The 14,978-nt window shown below is 42.7% G+C and overlaps 1 protein-coding gene and 1 pseudogene across 1 annotated transcript in view; one reads left to right on the forward strand and one right to left on the reverse strand.

The window, feature by feature from the left end:
- Itih5 (inter-alpha-trypsin inhibitor heavy chain 5) overlaps positions 1-14,978 on the reverse strand; it is a 95,910-nt gene that overhangs the window by 67,099 nt on the left and 13,833 nt on the right. The gene's annotated exons all lie outside the window — the stretch shown is intronic.
- LOC128103661 (NADH dehydrogenase [ubiquinone] 1 alpha subcomplex subunit 12-like) lies at positions 6,509-6,901 on the forward strand (annotated as a pseudogene).

A 14,978-nucleotide genomic window follows, 5' to 3' on the forward strand; every position in this document is an offset into this window, starting at 1 on the left:
AGGTGAGAGGATCTTTGAGTTCGAGGCCGGCCTGGTCTACAAGAGCGACTTCCAGAAGAGTCAGAGAAACCCTGTCTTGAAAAACAAGAACAAAAATAACAACCAATGGTTTCCAGTTTAACCGAAAAGTCATATTGCTTAAATAGCTCAGTAAGTTGTTGAAATTTTAGAAGTATGTAACATCCATAATTTCTGCTACAATCTTTTAGATCACAATACAGGACCACTTAGTGGATCACAACTTTGGAATATGCCCACCAGAGTGCTTAGATTTTCAAGTTTATTTCCAGATTCACTCAGAGAAAACTGTAGTCAAGGGCTTCCCCATTCTGGATCACAGGTCCATGATTATAAATTAGTCATTATGTAAGTCAGTACCGAACTCCAGAGACTATCTAGAGATTAGAACTTAGAAAAAGAAAGAAAACCTAAGTTTGTGATAATTACATTTACCACAAAAGCTTCTTTCAAAAAGTATATTTATTTATTTCGTATGTATATATGTGTTGGCATGCATGATACCACACATGTGGAGGTCAGAGGACAACTTAAAAAAGTTGGTTCTCTCCTTCCACCATGTGGGCCTGAGTTTGAACTCACATCAGCAGGCTTGGAGGCAAGCCCCTTCATCTGCGGAGCCATCTTCCTGTAAGGGCAGCAGCTGGTGTGCACATTTAAGAACTTGATAAAACTGTTCCTTGCTTTGTGTCTCGTTTTTCTAGATACATCTGGTGACAGCTGGCTGTAGAAACCCCCAGAAGAAGGAAATCTTTATGAGGAAATGCACTACTAGCCTTGATTCCCTCACTCCAGGAACTGGCTGACAGGATTATAGGCTGATTGTATGCCCCTCCTGCTCCAAGCAGGCTGTTGAAGTCTTAACCCCCAGAGTGATGGTATTCGGCTGGATTGGGGTGACTTTGACAACAGAAAGTCCAAGGCCATGGTCTGTCGGGGCTGTTTTTGTTTAGTGCTCCCTTCCCAGCTAGCAAATAGCCACGCCCATGATGTGCGTAGGCATGCATGGCATCTTCAGTGTGTGTGGTGTGTGTGTGTGTGTGTGTGTGTGTGTGTGTGTGTGTGTGTGTGTGTGTGTGTGTGTGTGTGTGTGTGGAGAGAGAGAGAGAGAGAGAGAGAGAGAGAGAGAGAGAGAGAGAGAGAGAGAGAGAAACTCCAGGACCTCTTCTTACAAGGACATACATCCTCCATCCTCACCATCCTGTCTGACTGTTCTTCCCTGTTAAGGCCACCCAAATTGTGGTATTTTATCGTGAATATTCAAGCAGACAGACAAGGCAGTCGCCCATGTGGTCTTGGAACAGATGTAGGAAGCATCTCATTCTCACTCCATAGATGGTGGCAGCAAATCACACTCAGTGGTGATACACATCGGTGGTCACCTTCCAGACACAGAGATGGCACTTGCTTCTGTTAACCATCACCTGGACCTTCAACCCTAATCCATTTGCTTTCTCTACAAACTGGGAGTCATTTTCCAAATACACATAAGGTTGTGACATGTTAATGTCTAGCATACTGGTCCTGTGAAAAGGTGAGTGCAAACCTGTTTCTAAGGAGCTATTTCATGGGCTTCTATGACTCAAAATCATCAGAACAAGGGAAACATGTATTTGAGAAGTGGACATGCATCACACATTATGAGTGCAAAGGGAACATACTCCAACACCTACAGGAGGGCACACAACAGGAACCCGAGCCAAACATATGAGCAGGAACAGAAAACTTGGGTGTGCTCCAAAAAGGGCATCAGTAATACTCATCTTCTTATCAGTTTATGACAGAAAAAAAAGACTTCTGGACTTTAGCTTCTGGGGAAAAAGCTGACAACTAAATGGGAAGATAAGAGGGATACTGTGTGTCTTCCTGAGACAGGTGGAAGCCATAAGCTTTGTGTGAAGTTCTGTTAAGTAATCATCAAGTGCGGGGGTGGGAGGGATGAAGCATATTTGAAATGATTTTTACTTAAAGAAGCAAAGAAATTCTGCAGTTTGGTCTAAGGAATAGTTATTTTAAATAGCGGTTCTGTAGGTGCCTTCTTACATCCTAAGCTCCTGGGAGCTGGGAGAGGAAGTAAGGAGGACCATGTGTTAAAGTGGAGGAAGGTCAGCAAAGATGGGGAGGGAGGAGAAGAGGAGGGAGGAGCTAGAGAGACAGAGGGGGGGCTGTGTTTGTACATCACAGTGTTACATTGTTCAGACAAAGCTGTATCTAGGAGCATGTGTGTATTAGACTATTGCTTGTGTAAAAAGGAGGTCCTGATGCCCCGAAAGTGTGTAGGAGAGACTAATGACCTATGTGGAAGATAGGCTTGGCTACTCCACGCTCTTTGTTAACTGAACAATTTGATTATACTCACTCAAAAAATAAATAAAATTTGAATTTTCATAATTACAGCACAAAACAGTTCATCAAATTCAGTTAAGACTTTTGCAGAATCCTATTGGAGTTTCATTGTTTTATTATTTGAGGGAAATTAATATTTATATGATATGCATTTCAATTTGTTCAGAATTGACTTTGCCAATAAAAAGTTAGAATGCTCCCCATACTAGGGGATAAAATGGTGAAGCACCTTTAATCCTAGGGAGGCAGAGGCAGGTGGATCTCTGAGTTCCAGGCTAACCTGGTCTACAGAGTGAGTTCCAATACAGCCTGGGCTACACAGAGAAATCCTGTCTCGAAAATGGGGGGGGGGGGGATGATTCCCAAAGTATGATTCTCTCACCAACAGTGTCACTGAAAACTTATCAGAAAGGCAAAGTCCCCCACCTTACTCCAACCCCACAGACCCAGGAGCTTGGAGCAGTCTGTCTTAACAAACTGCCCAAAGGGTGAATGCTCACATTCTAGAACTTTTAAAGTAACATAATGTCTTTTCTTCCTTCACAAATTGAGATGGCTTGAGGAAGCCACTAAAATCACATCCACTTCTGAGATCCATGAAGCCTAACAGTAAGCTAAAAGTAAGGGATGCAGCCTTGGGGTTCAAGAAATCACACCCCAATTCAGAAACAATTGCATTGCACAACATTTTTTTTATGACGATCTGGTCTCTCTCACCAGAAGTGATTTGGACCCAAAAGAGATTCCAGATGGAGTTTAACAAAATGATTCTGTTATATGATCATATTAAAAATCTTTAGTACATTTTATAAAAATGAGAATTGGACCAGAGAGAAATGGCAAGGATGGTGGTCTCAATACCATGGCAACCTGCCAGGTCTATGAAAGCTAAAATCTGTATCTCATCATCTTTCAGAGCAAAAACCCTAAAGTGAATCATGAACTGGGATGAAGCACTGACTTTGATCTCTGTTATTGCTGGGAACTGGTTTTCTTACTAAATTAAACATGATTAAATATATTCTTTTCTCTCCAGCTCCGAAGGCATGTACAAAAACAGTTCACAGCTGTGTTCTTGAGAAATTGTGAAAAGCCTAAGATACTACTGCACACAGTTCTGTTCTGATTCCTACAAATGCCCCAAAAAAAGAGAAATCTGTGAAAACAAAATAGCAAGGATTGTGAACTGATTTATTTAATAGCTTTACTTAAAATTTAAACTGTGTCTCAAAAAATTTTCAAGTAGGGAACTCAATGGTTAAGAGTGCTTAGCACTCTTCGGAGGACACAGGTTCAGTTCTCAGTACCCATAGCAGGCATCAATCACCCGTAATGCAAGCTCTGGGAGAATCTGATACCTCTGGCTTCCACGAGCACTCACCTGTATACACACAAAGAAACAGTATATTTTTAAAAAAATGATCAAGTCTCAGGGATGGAGAGATGGCTCAGCAGTTAAGGTCACTGCCTGTTCTTCTAGAGGACCCAGGTTTGATTCCCAGCTCACAACCATATGTAACTCCAGTCCCAGGGGATCCAACACCCTCTTCTGTCTACTTCAGGCACCCAACATGTGCATAGTGCACAGACATGCTTGCAGGTAAAGCATCCATGCATGTAGAAACAAAAAAAAATTTTTTTATCAAGTATCAATTTGTACCAAGTGTACAGGGCTAAAACTTCAGGTTATACCAAATGTAATGACAAGTAAGGCCCTCCCTCCCACCCTAGACTCATAGCTCCATCCCCTAGATGTGATATTTAACAGTTTGGGGTATACCCTTCCACAAATGGATATAGTACTCATGTACTTATTTGTTTTGTTTTGCTTTTTTAGTGATGCAGTAATTTGCTCATCTTTATCAATAAACTCCAATTATCTTGTGCAACAGAACAAACCTGTCTAAAGCTTTGTAGCTTAACAACTGTGTCTCTTCACATGCTTTCTGTAGACCAAGAGTTCAGACAAACTCGGGAGAGCTCTGGCTCCTTCCCAGTCAAATGGAAGATGGAGCTACAACTAATTTAGAGCTGGCTGCTAGCTTCCTGCTTTATGTTGACCCAACAGCAGCCCAAGGTGGCCAGTTCTTTCACATGAGCAAGTCTAGGTTAATTCACAGCTCATCAGAGCCTGTGGTAGCTAGACATTTCACTCACCATGTGCTGGTTTTCCCAACAGTGAGATGGAAGTTATACTCTGATATGTGCTCTAGCTTCCAAGATCTATTAGCTAGCTAGGCCTGGTCTAGTTACTTGCAATGCTGAGGGGCAAGGGAGTGGCAATTTCAAGGCCTCCCTGGGCTTCAGTGAGCCCAAGGCCATCTGGGACAACTAAATGATATTCTATTTTAAAATTAAAAAGTATAAAGAATAGATATGGCTCAGTGGTAAAACACTTGCCTAGCACCCGGGAGGCTCCAGGTTTGAGCTCCAATACTGGAAACAAACAAAAAAAAACCCGTAGTATTATTACTATCTTATTCTGTTGACAAAAACAATCACAAAAGCACCCTCAGTTTCCATGGCAAAGAGCATATGTACCACCTCAGTGGGAGAAATGGTGAGTCAAAGTATCACTACCTTTGGACAATTCTACTGAGCAAAAATATCTACCTGTTTTCGATGGTTGCACAGTTACATTTTATGAGTGCATTGCAATTTAACTAGCCAGCTCAAAACCATCCATCAAGCCTTTGTGTTTAATTTCATTGTGTTTCAAACTCCCTTCAGATCCCTCTGCCCTGTGGTTCATTTACAGGGACGGACAATCTGTGGTAGGTCGAGCACCCATCCCTGTAAATGAATGCTTATTGGAACACAGCCACAAATCCACTCGTTTACGTAAGATCTAGGGATGCTCTGATGCTAATACAGCACAGTACAGAAGAACGGACGTTGCTTTAACAGATAATTTAAATATTTACTGTCTGTTCTCATATAGTATGCTAGTCCAGGTGTCCACCATTAAAACAGTTTAACCTGGTATTAGTTAAACACCTTTATTGATTAATGTGCTTTAGGAGGAGATCTCCAGTTATTTGACTCATAATATTTTTAAACGGTCAAGTTCAGAGATATTCAGTAGTTGAGAAATTTTCAGACAGAAATCCACATGTTGTTCTAACAAAATGTGGGGCATCTCTGTCTGGCACTTGTGTATAGTACTATAATCTAGCAGTAGTGTGTAGTGGGTAGCCATTCCAGCTCTGATCGGGAAGTTCCAACCCCCACTGAGGCTTCGGTAACTGTCATGCCTACAAGGTGGGGTCAAGGGAGGACCCTGAAGACCCGAGATCTGGATGCGACGGCTCTCTTGGTTCCTGGACCCTGGACGCTGGAGGTAGACCAAGCAGAGTTCTCCAGAGAACACCGTCGGACTGCGCCACACCTTTCCCAGACTCTGTAAACTATCCCTTCACTTGTAAGTTACCCCAGAAAATAAACCTCCCTTTTAACTACGTGGAGTGGCCTTAATAATTTCAACAACAGTAGTAGTGATGGAGGCTGGTCCTCTCCTGGTCCAGCTTCTATTCCACATCCATCTTCTACTTCACTCCAGGTCTTACCAATCTCAGCTGCATCACTGACTCTGAGACTGCCAGTGGCTAAATTTTCCTGTCGTTTTAGCATGGCTTTTCTTATTCCAGTTGTATTTCATTCATTTATGTCCTGTATGGCTCTAGATTAAAAACAGCTGCCATATGTTTCCCCCCATATTTAGAGGAACAGTGTCCTAACAAATTGGAAACAGTTCAAATGTCCATCAACAGATTAACTGATAAACAAAATGGGGTATATGATACAATGTAATCTATGCACCCTGAAAAAGAAAGGCCATTCTGTCACACTCTTCATAAGAGTAATGCTTGAAGCCAATGTGCTAATTGAAAATACTAGACACAGAAAGACAAGTACTATATGAAGCCATCTAAGCCACCTACACGCAGTAGCTAATGTGGTCAAAGAGAGGAACTGGGGTTTATTAATGGTATAGAGTTTCGATTTAGCAAAGCGTTCTGGAGATGGCTGTAATGCTAGTTGATATACCTAATGACACTGAACTGTAGTCTGAAAAGGGGCTAAGATGGAATCATTATACCTATGTTACCGCAACAAAAAAAAAAAAAAAAGAAAAGAAAAGAAAATGGAGTTGCTACAGGTCCTAAAGTGCAGGCTGGTGCAGCCCATTAGCCATGGTGGCCTCCTTGGCTTTTTATGGATTTACTTCATGACAAATGATATAAATGTTAGTGCACTAGTGGGGAAGACAGGAAAATAAATGTTATGGGGACAATAAGCAGTTTTTTTAAATTTTCCACTGATTGGTTTTGTGTGTGTGTGTGTGTGTGTGTGTGTGTGTGTGTGTGTGTGTGTGTGTGTGTATCTGAAATAATTGGCACAGACACATTCTGGGATGTGGATGGAAGCATGGTTCCTCCTGAATGGCATTGTTGGCTTCACTGCCCGGTTCATAATCCTCTGCCAACATAACCACTTGCTCATAAATTCACTGGAGCAAATAGTAAATTCAACATGAGTAGTACTCCAAAACAGTACATACCATATTCTACCACTAGGAAGGAAAGTCAACAAGAGGTCCCACCTGCAACACTTTATCAGTAGAGACAAGGAAGACCTGCTTCAGCACATACAATACACAACGCTGTATGAAATTACTTTTACTGCTGACCACGAATGTCTTTGTTTCTCCTCCCATTGCAAGGTGAATCACCTTTCCCATTGAGTCTGGACCTCAGTGGTTTGCATCATCTGCAGCACACACTGAAAGTTGTATTTGAGAACTACGGGGCCAGGTCATAGTAAAGCCCGAGGCTTTTATCCAAGCATCCTGGAACATTTCTTTTTGAGTTCTGAAGTTACCAGGTATTATCCTGCTACAGAGACATCAGAGTTCTCATACTTGCCAACTATCTAACCATCCCTGCCAAGCTCGGCATGGAGAGAAACTGTTTTGAACTCTCCATGTCAGCTCATCTACTAGACAAATACCTCAAAGTGACTTCTGTCTAAAGTGTAAGATTCTTTCTGCCTAAATTCTTGCCTCCAACATCATGCAAGATGGCTACTGCTTTAAGCCACAGAGTTTTGCATGAAGGTTTTTACACAGCAGTGGAAGACAGAAGTACTTAGGCAACATCTATAGTTTGTGAGTTTGCTGTTCAAGGTAGCTTGACCTTGAGCAGAATTCAGTCACATTTTCTTGGTTGTTTCAAACTCTGTGCTTTTCTACATCTAGAGCAGTGATTCTCTTTCACATGTGGCCCTTTCACAGGGGTTGCCTGAGACCATCAGAAAACACAGATATTTACATTACAATTCATAGCAGTAGCAAAATTATAGTTATGACGTAGCAACAAAAATAATTTTAAGGTTGGGGTTCACCACAACATGAGGAACTGTATTAAAGGGGTATAGCATTAGGAAGGTTGAGAACCACTGACCTAGAGGGGTTTTTGGTGGCATATTTTGTAAACTAGATTTCTACAGATCAAAACTGCCCTTGGGGGACTGGGTAGATGGCCCAGTCAGTAAAGTGTTAGCCACACAAGTCTGAAGACCCAAGTTCAGAGTCCCTAACACCCACTTAAAAAGCCAGACATAGCGGTACACATTTATAATCCCAGCTCTGTGGAAGTGAATTTCGTAGAGTCTCTGGAGCTCAGTGGCCAGCCAGTCTAGCCAAATTGATGAGTTCCATGTTTACTGAGAGATACTGCCCCCAAAATAAGATAGAGAGCAGCTGAGAAACATAAAAGACACCCAGCACTGACGTCTGTCCTCCACATGCATATGGACACACATGCACACTTGCACACACCTACGTGTACACACACATACTGAATCACCATATCCTCCTCCACACACTTGAAACCTTTTTAGAAGAGGTCAAAGGTACGAGTTATAAAGACAAGGTATAGAAGGAGAGAGGCTCTCAAGCTGGGTCTTATTTAGCCATTGAAGGCCAAAGTCATTTACCTTGTTAAGACCAGGTCATTAACCCAAGATGACCTTTAGAGCCCCGGTTCCCAATCCTGGCCCTCTCCTTAAAGGATTCCAGAGACATCCCTCTTGCACACAGCCTTCACGGTGACATTTGTTAGACAGCCAAGGAAACACAGAATCCCCAAAATATAATAACTGTAACCTGGTCTTGGCTGCTGACTCAGGGTTACCTGTGAGACTCACTGGTCCTTCAATAAATTGTCAACTCTGAAGACAGGACACTGAACTGAATCCATTCCTTACTATTGTTGCAGCTGCACGTTATCCAAAAAGAAAAGCTTAGCAACTTGTCATATAACTCCTTTGCTTGAAAGTCTGGTGCTTGCCCTTGGACAAGGGATTATTAAGTTTACAACTTAAACAGGTTTATAGCTCTCTAAATAAAATTTATTTCCTTGTAGTAGATATTTCTGGTCCAGTACTATTTTTAAATAGTTAAAGCGTTTGTTCCTTTAGTAGTATAATATCATGTTAATTGAGTCTTGATTTTGAGATAAATAATTGTGCTGTGTTTTAAATGCTCAGAAGCTATTGACAAGCAATGGCTGCCGGGAGATGGAGAGTCAGCTTTCTTTAAGGGTGTGACCACTGGTAGGTCCACCATGGTGGAAGGCCACATGTCCAAGAGTATCTGGGCAGCACAAACGTGACTTGATGGATTTAGAAGGAGGAGGAGGGAGAGGAGGGGAAGGAGGGGAAGAAAAAGAGGAGGAAGAGGATGCCACAAACTTACTTGGGTGGGTAGGGAAATTGGGTAGATATGGACGGAGTTGCGGGAGGGAGAATGAATATAATCCAAAATACATTGTATGAAATTCTAAAGAAAAAAATTTTAATTACTAAAAATACAATAAAATAAAATTGGGGTTAGAAATACGGCATAGCAGTGAAGAGCACTCAAAGTTCTTCCAAAAACCCAAGTTTAGTTCCCAGAACACATTACAAGGCAGCTTACAACCACCTGTAATTCCAGATCCAGGGGGCTGACACATCTCTTCTGGCACCAAGAGCACCCACACAAATGTGTCATACACACACACACACACACACACACACACACACACACACACACACACACACACATAAATGGAAGTACATCTTTAAAAGTAAGTAAATGAAACATGAAAATCGGGACTAGAGAGATGGCTTAGTGGCTAAACGAACTTGCCACCAAGGCTGATGGCCCAGGTTCAGTCCCTGGGACTCAAATGTGAAAAAAGAGAACTGACTCCTACAAGTTTTCCTCTGACCTTCATATGTGTGCCATAGCACATGTGTGCCCCACGTACACCAAATAAATAAGTGAAATGTAATAAAAGTGAAACATCCAAAGAAGCCCAATAAAAGAGTTTATTTTCAGTCCTTTAGGCCTGAAACGAAGGCTATTGGTGCAGCTGCGTTTCCAAAGCATGACTTCCAGAACACGAGCCATGGTTTATGAGCCCAAGGAGACGGCTTGGAAGAGTGTTAGACCTATTTTAGTTTTACAGCTTCTGCCCAGTTACTGTTTTCTCGGGAGTCCCTGCAGTCACCCCATAACTTTGCCTCTCTCTGCAGCAGCTCTGGCCTAGAATCTGTCAGACTCAAGTGTGTGCATGCAACTGTTAGCAACTCCAGCTGCAATCTCCCAGCACTGCTCCGACGGCGTGGTAAATACATCAGTGCATGGTGAACAGGAACCACAGCAATGGTGACTTCTCTGTCCCTCTCCCTCTCCTTCCTTTCCTCTCTCCCTCTTCCCTCCCTTCCTCCCTTTCTTCTCTTTTCCACTCCCTAGATCTCAGCATAGAACCAACGTGGGGCTGGAAAAAAGACTCAGTCATTAAAGTGCTTGCCACATAAACATGAGAACCTGACTCCCATCCCCAGAACCCGTGTAGAGAAAGCCCGGCATGGCGGTGAGTGCTGATTATCTCAATGCTGAGGAGGCAGAGAAATGGGGATCCCCAGGCTTGCTGGCAGGCCACCCAGCTAAGTCAGTGAGCTCCAGGCCAGTGAGAAACTACCTCAGAACACCAGATGGGCATCTCCTGAGGAGCAACCCCCGAGACTGACCTCTGGCCTCCACACATATATGCACAAATTTGCATATGCACCCTGTCCCCAACTTATACATGCACCCACAGACACATATACATGTATACACGTTAAAATGAAAACAACTTTAAAAATACTTGTGGACGTGAAATGACTTTTCTGACTCTTGTTTTTGTTTGTTTATTTGTTTGTTTGTTTGTTCGTTTGTTTGTTTTGAGGGTATGTTTTGTTTTGTTGGGGGGGGGCGTTGAGACAGGTTTCTCCGTGTAGCTTTGGAGCCTGTCGTGGAACTCTCTCTGTAGACCAAGCTGTCCTCAAACTCACAGAGATTCTCCTGCCTCTGCCTCTCAAGTGTTGGGATTAAAGGCATATGCCACCACCATCCACTGAATTTTCCTCAGTCTTGAACAATTAAAAAGAAGTATACATCCATCAAGAATAAAATGTAATGAGCTAATATTTCTTAAGCACTCTTGGAGACTATATTCCATGAAGGTCTGAGAAGAACTACTCCAGCTGCCTACTTATCTCAAGGCTCTTGCAACTATATTTGGAAGAAAGGGGCGGGGATACAAAGAAGGGAGATAGATACAAAGGGGAGAGAGGGGAGAGCGGGAAGAAGGGAGATGGATGTACGTGTAATTTGAGAGGGGCAGGTAGAGATACACACTGACAAAAATGTAGAGATGCCATAGGAACCGTGACTGCCAGACCTTCCAGAGCTCAGAAGAAAGATGAATGGCTGTGGGTTCACCACAATGGGAGAGCTGCTCACATGCATGGTACCCTGGGTTCAGTACTCAGGCGCCACAAACAGACAAAGGAATAAAACTACAGGAGAAAGATAATTCACTGATGTCTGCAAAGTGTGAAAGAAGGTTGATTTTTTAAAAAATAGATTCCAAAATTGTAGATGATGGAAGAGAATGAAAAGAATGTTCTAGACTGAGAATATAGTACAGTGATAAGAGCGTTTCCCTAGCATGCCTGGAGTCCCGGGTTCAACCATCAGTAAGGGAATAAAAAGAGAAGAAAAGGGGCCCTTTCCAGGAGTGGTGACTGCACCAGATTAATTAGGAAAAGGCCCGGTGGGACGCGCAAGGGGGACGAGGTGACAAGTGGGGGAATTAGTCCAGCCCTGAGCGCAGAGAGCAAGCGCAGAGCTTCAAATGGCAGCAGAAGTGTCTGAAAATCTGTCATAAATGGGAGACCATAAAAGAGTTGTCTCAGATTTTCCCAATATAATTCTCCAAAATTCAACATGGTCACCATATTTATCTATAAATAATTATTTTGTTTGGAGATGTCAACTGGAAATTACAAAGCAAAAGAAAACCTTCCTGTGACATCATGTAATTTCTTCATTATTTTTTCCTCCAAAACCAACCCAGATGGAAAAGTAGTTTGAGGCAGGGCGTGTCTTAATTAGCTGCCTGAGGGACCAGAGGTTCGGGTATGACTCACGGGAGTCACTTAACATCAAGCCACCCAGAGGATGTCATGAATTACCCAAGTTGCCATCTGGAAATGTCGCTGTGGAATGTTTGGGACATAGCCCAGTTGCCAAAGCCCAATTCAGTCCCCTCTTCCTAGAAGATTATTAACCCTTTGGTGCTTGGTTCTGGACTAACCATTCTTTTCTTTCTTGTTTTTTAAAAATTTTATTTAGTTATTTTTATTTCGTGTGTGTGTTTGCCTACATGTACGTATGTAAACCATATACATGTCTAGTGCCCATAGAGGCTAGAAGAGGACATGAGATCCTCTGGAACTGGAATTACAGAGTGCTGTGAGTGGCCATGTATGTGCAGGAGCAGAACCCAGGTTCTCTGGGAAAGCAGCCAGTGTTCCTAAACACTGTGGTATCTCTGCAACCCCCTGGCCTAACCACTATTTACAGACACTGGGAGAAATACACTGTGAGCAGCTCCAGAAAGCAGCTAACCTCATGCTCCCTTGTTGTATGGAAGAGAAGATGGGAATGGAGCAGGTGGCTGGATGTTAGGTCCATGGACCTTTTTCTCGACCTTAAGGCCTCTTCTCTTTGAAGAAAGCTGCGTAGTATAGTGTGTGTTGTCATGTATTGTCTCTGCTGAAGCTTCCTTGGATGCTGTATTCACCACCTGGAGGAAATCACTCCCTCCCCCATTTTCAGACAGAACATGACACCCTGATTCACCTGTTCACATTCGTACAGTCTCCACAGCAATGCCTCCTTAGTTAGAGGTAAGAAGGAACATTAAGTGTAATTACCCCATCCAGAGGGAAATACCCATTCTGTCATCTTCTGAAAACGACACTGTGATGGTTGGGCTTGGGGATGGGGAGACAGACACAAGCGTGTACAGCATCCACAAGAGACCGATGGTCAGCACCAAGCCACAGCTGTCCTGACCATAATTGATATAGTGTTACATGAGGCCATTTTCATGCAAGTAAAATGCACTTGGAGCACATTCCCCTTGGGGCCCCACCCTCCTCCTTCCCCAGCTCCCATCAGCCCCCTTCATTCCTCCAGTCACTTTCACTCCATGACCCTCCTCCTTCCCCAGCTCCCATCAGCCCCCTTCATTCCTCCAGCCACTTTCACTTCTACTTCCCTGTCATCTACATGTAAAGGACTTTAATGCGTCTATAAGGTCTAGAACCCACAGGAGAGAACATGCAATAGTTCCCATAATATGATTCTCTCCACTTGTATCCATTTTCCTGCTGATGACAAAACCTGATACTCTGGCATTCGAGCCTGTGTTCCTGGAGAGACTCCTTCCCTCACTCTAGGGACAGCAGTGACTGCCCTGCCAGACACCTTAATACGAATACCACATTACCTAGGTTTTGATTATCCACACTCCTGACCACTTCCTCTATCAAACATTCACACAGAAAACTAATTCTCATTGCCCCAAACCACCCCAGAACCAGGTACTAGGCAATGCGGGACAGCTGTTACAGCCCAAAGCCTGCCAAAATGACTCCAAGTATCCAATCCGAAGCTTACTGGGCACATCCACCCACTCAGCCATTCCTTCCCATGAAAATCCAAATAGATGCTCTGGGCTGTGCTCCACCATCCACCCCACCCAGTATTTCCTGACCGTCCCTGGTGCTTCTGTGTGGGGGTGTGTATGTAGAGCACAACTCCTGTTACCAGGGACATGTAAGTGTAAAGTTCTTCCTTCCTGTCAATCATTTCAGTGTTTGTATATCATACCACATTGAAGCAAAATAATTCCTGGCACAAACTTGAGAATACCTTCTATCAAAGTGTCACCAAGAAGGATCCCTGAGGTCAGAGGGTAAATGACAGTAGTATATTGCTTTAAGAAAACTAGTCAGTATTTTTTAAGCATGGTGGAAACTCAGATACAATGATATCTGTGATATTCAAAATGCAATGTGTGTGTGTGTGTGTGTGTGTGTGTGTGTGTGTGTGTGTCCAAGGACTTCTGTAAAAAGAGGAATCTAATTAGTTCTAAACATAACCAAGCATAACTCTGTGGTCCTGACAATGGTGGGAGAATCCTAGTTGTTGCTGTTCAGTTTCTGTTCATTAATTAAAACCTGGAACATTCTGAGCTGTCTATTTTCTATTCATTATAATTTGGAACATACTGAGAACTACAGTTGTTGAGAGGTAGCTAGAGACTCTAGGCACAGGCAGAAGCCAGATCATGCAGTCCCACATAAATAACTACCTAAGCTACCTTTAGAGTTTTGCCTTCTTGGTAATACAGAGGTGTTGAAGACATGGCATATGTATTACACCTGGAGAAACTCTTTATAGGTAGAGCTCATGTTCAAAATGTGTAAAAAATGAGAAAATAAGACTTGAAAATTTTAAGAGGTTTCTAAGAAAATGGAAGAGATTATATGAACAGTGCAGGTGACTGGGTCATGAAAACCTTTGCAACATGGTAGCACATGCCAGCAGTCCTCCATGCATTTGGGAGTAGATGCAGGAGGATCCAGATTCAAAGGACAGTCTTGGCTGCAGAAAGAGTTCGAGGCAAGCCTGGGACACGTGAGACCCCTTCTCAAAAAAAAAAGGTCTTCTCAATCAACAAAATTTAGAAGCTATGAAACAAAAGACAAACATAGAAACCCAAAACATTTACAGGGCAACTACACCAAAAACAAAATCAGTAAACTGATGGTGGGTTTCTGAGAGAATCTTCCAATTCTGAAGACAGATGACACTGGTAGCGTGAGAATCCCTGAGAAGTTCACAATTAGGGGGATTAAAACTAATAGAAGGCAGAAGGGCAGAGACTCAAAAAAAGCATGTCAGAGATTAGCTATTCCAGATGAACAACAGCCTATTTTCAGATGTCAAAATCTGTTCATAGTCTGGGAATGTCTTCACAGGCTCCATCATGCATGGAGATCCCATCCGACTCTCATCACACAGTGCTTCAATCTACAAATGCTGTTCACTTCTAAACAAAGGCCTTATTTCCTGAATAAAGATATTATAAAAATAAACAAATACATAAGCTATATTTAGATTTTTGACTCTTAATACATGTACTTGAAGCTCCCTGTGTTACCTT

This window comes from Peromyscus californicus, unplaced genomic scaffold (genome assembly GCF_007827085.1).
Source record: "Peromyscus californicus insignis strain IS unplaced genomic scaffold, ASM782708v3 Scaffold_8__1_contigs__length_139910024, whole genome shotgun sequence".
In the NCBI taxonomy this organism is placed as follows: Eukaryota; Metazoa; Chordata; class Mammalia; order Rodentia; family Cricetidae; genus Peromyscus; species Peromyscus californicus.